A 3,350-nucleotide genomic window follows, 5' to 3' on the forward strand; every position below is an offset into this window, starting at 1 on the left:
CACTGCTGGACCCCCTGGTGGTATCTGGTATTTCTGGCCACTGTGTGACACAGAGTGTTGGACTGGATGGGCCACTGGCCTGATCCAACATTGGCTTCTCTTATGGTCTTATGTTTGGGGCAGTGATGCTCTGTATTCTTGGTGCTGGGGGGGGACAACAGTAGGAGGGCTTCTAGTGTCCTGGCCCCACTGCTGGACCTCCTGAGGGCACCTGGTCTTTTTGGCCACTGTGTGACACAAGAGTGTTGGACTGGATGGGCCACTGGCCTGATCCAACATTGGCTTCTCTTATGGTCTTATGTTTGGGGCAGTGATGCTCTGTATTCTTGGTGCTGGGGGGGGGCAACAGTGGGAGGGCTTCTAGGGTCCTGGCCCCACTGGTGGACCTCCTGATGGCACCTGGTATTTCTGGCCACTGTGTGACAGAGTGTTGGACTGGATGGGCCATTGGCCTGATCCAACATTGGCTTCTCTGATGTTCTTATGGGGGGGGCGGATTGCACACTACAAGAACCTATTGAAGGGAGGGGTACAGCATGTCTACGAGGAACCCCACTGACCACTCCGAAGAGTGGATGGCACATTTGCACCAACAGCTAGTATACCTCTTCGCTTTCCCTGTAGGAATGAACGACGGCCATTCACCTGAATAGGAGGAAAACCCCTCCGCAAATGGCACTTCCCACTTAGAATCAGAGAATCCCAGAGTGGGAAGGGGGCCAGACAGGCCATCTAGTGTCCTACCCCCTGCTCAAGGCAGGATCAGCCTACAGCACCCCTGACCAGTGTTTGTCCAGCCGCTGCCTGAAGACTGCCAGGGAGGGGGAGCTCACCACCTCCCTCGGCAGCCGATTCCACTGCTGCACAACTCGGACTGACAAAAAAGTTTTCCCTAATGTCCAGCCAGTACCTTCCCACCCTTCATCTAAACCCACGATTGTGAGTCTTCTCCTCTGCTGCCAACAGGAACAGCTCCCTGCCCTACTTCAAATATTTGAAGACCTAGCCCCGTTAGCCTGGTGGCGAAACACTGGAATGTTGCAGAATTTGTTCTGCTTTCAAATACGGACTTTTAAAAACATGCAGGCTCCCCCCCCCCCACAAATGCAAGAGAGAAGGTTCTTTTGAGTTAGAGGCTACAGGGTAATGCCCCCGACACCCCCGCTCTGGGGCACGGCGGGGGCAAGAACGTACCTTCCTCTTGCTGCTAGTCTGGGATTTGTCTCTATCGTTTTTTTCCTTCTCACCATCTTTCTGTGTGCCGTTCTCTTCGTTCTGGTCATGGTCTCCACTGTCATCGTCCTTCAGACTGGCACAAAGAGGAGAAAAGTGTCAGTTTGGAAGTAGCGGGGCCGCTGGTGCCATTTCCCTGACTGCTGCGTTCCAACGGGCCCAACGGAGCTGACGGCCCCCTGCCTCTTCTTCTCTGTGAGGCAGATTTCCCCGCCAAAACAGCGTTGCCCACTCTGTTTGAGAGACAGTTTGCTGTAGTGGTTAAGTAAAGGTAAAGGTCTCCCTTGCTCGAAAGCCAGTTGAATCCGACTCTAGGGTTGCGGTGCTCATCTCCGTTTCAAAGCCGAAGAGTCAGCGCTGTCCGAAGACGTTTCCGTGGTCACGTGGCCGGCATGACTAAACACCAAGGCGCACAGAACGCTGTGACCTTCCCACCAAAGTGGTCCCTATTTATCTACTTGCAATTTCTTGCTTTCGAACTGCTAGGTTGGCAGGAGCTGGAACTAGAGACGGGAGCTCACTCCGTCATGCGGCGCACTCGGGTCTCGAACTGCTGAACTACTGACCTTCCACAGCCTCCAGTTCAGCGTCCTAACCACTTGAGCCACCGCAGCTCCTAGTGGTTAAGTGCACGGACTCTAATCTGGGAGAACCGGGTTTGGTTCCCCACTCCTCCACTTGCACCTGGCTGGATGACCTTGGGCAAGCCGTAGTTCTGATAAGAGCTGTTCTTGAAAAAGAGCAGTTTCTGTCAGAGCTCTCTCAGCCCCACCTACTTCCCAGGGTGCCTGTTGTGGGGAGGAGAAGGGAAAGGAGTTTGAAAGCCGCTCTGAGACACCTTTGGGTAGTGAAGGGCGGGGTATAAATCCAATCTCTTCTCCTTCTCTGACTGAGCAGCCTCTTAGTAGTGCATTTGAATTATAGAATTATAACTTTCTGCGTGTCCCGCCCTGTGATACAGAACGTACTTGGCTTTTGCCCGGGCCAGAGAGGGGTTTTTTTGTAACTCAGCAGGAGGCCTCTTATAAATCCCTTTTGGAAATGGGACTTGATACGAAGTAAAGTTAAAACGAAAAGGTTGATTTTATTGAACGGGCTCAGTGGAGTTAGGAATAGGGCAGGGGACGAGAAGCTGAGGTAAATATGGTTGCCTATACAAATTATAATATTTTGAACGGGCAACAGAGTATAGTTGAAGCTTATATTCTTAGAGACTCCGTTCTTAACTGTGAGGGGTTTGTTTGTCTTGGAGATTTCTCTCAGCAACCATGTGCCTTCATAAAGTTTCATAAAACTTATCTTAGTTTCCTGGAAGTTAGTACTTTCTTCCTGTACTTAAATACTTCTCTGGTGTGGTTATAACTTTCCCCTTTATACTCTTGAGGAGTCTAAGACCGTTTCCCTTTTCACACAAACCAGGGCTTCCTTCTGAGTTGAACCCTCTGAACAACTGGGTAAGAAATATCCTCCTCTTTCTAGGAGCGATAATCCTTTTCCGTTTGGCTAGACTGGCAGTTTTCAATCTCCTGTCCAGTCTCTTCTGTCAAACCTAAACCCCCAGTTCTGGAGACTGTGGCCAAGGCCTTACATAAGAACATCAGAAAAGCCCTGCTGGATCAGACCAGTGGTCCATCTAGTCAAGCATTTTGTCTCACACAGTGACCAACCAGTTCCTCTGGAGGGCCAGCAACAGGGCATAGAGGCCGAGGACTTACATAATAACATCAGAAGAGCCCTGCTGGATCAGACCAGTGGTCCATCTAGTCCAGCATCCTGTCTCACACAGTGGCCAGCCAGTTCCTCTGGACGGCCAACAACAGGGCAGAGAGGCCAAGGCCTTCATAAGAACATCAGAAGAGCCCTGCTGGATCAGACCAGTGGTCCATCTAGTCCAGCATCCTGTCTCACACAGTTGCCAACCAGTTCCTCTGGAGGGCCAGCAACGGGGCATAGAGGCCGAGGCCTTACATAAGAACATCAGAAGAGCCCTGCTGGATCAGACCAGTGGTCCATCTAGTCAAGCATCTTGTCTCACACTGTGGCCAACCAGTTCCTCTGGAGGGCCAGCAACAGGGCACAGAGGCCGAGGACTTACATAATAACATCAGAAGAGCCCT

General features: G+C 51.5%; 1 long non-coding RNA gene across 1 annotated transcript in view; it reads right to left on the bottom strand.

The window, feature by feature from the left end:
* Positions 1-1,239: 1,239 nt before the first annotated feature.
* LOC107112963 overlaps positions 1,240-3,350 on the bottom strand; it is a 5,819-nt gene continuing 3,708 nt past the window's right edge. The window contains exon 2 of the long non-coding RNA XR_001482601.1: positions 1,240-1,309. This is a non-coding gene — a long non-coding RNA (uncharacterized LOC107112963). The remainder of the gene's footprint in view (positions 1,310-3,350) is intronic.

The sequence above is a fragment of the Gekko japonicus genome, unplaced genomic scaffold (genome assembly GCF_001447785.1).
Source record: "Gekko japonicus isolate JY-2015 unplaced genomic scaffold, Gekko_japonicus_V1.1 scaffold7598, whole genome shotgun sequence".
NCBI lineage: Eukaryota > Metazoa > Chordata > Lepidosauria > Squamata > Gekkonidae > Gekko > Gekko japonicus.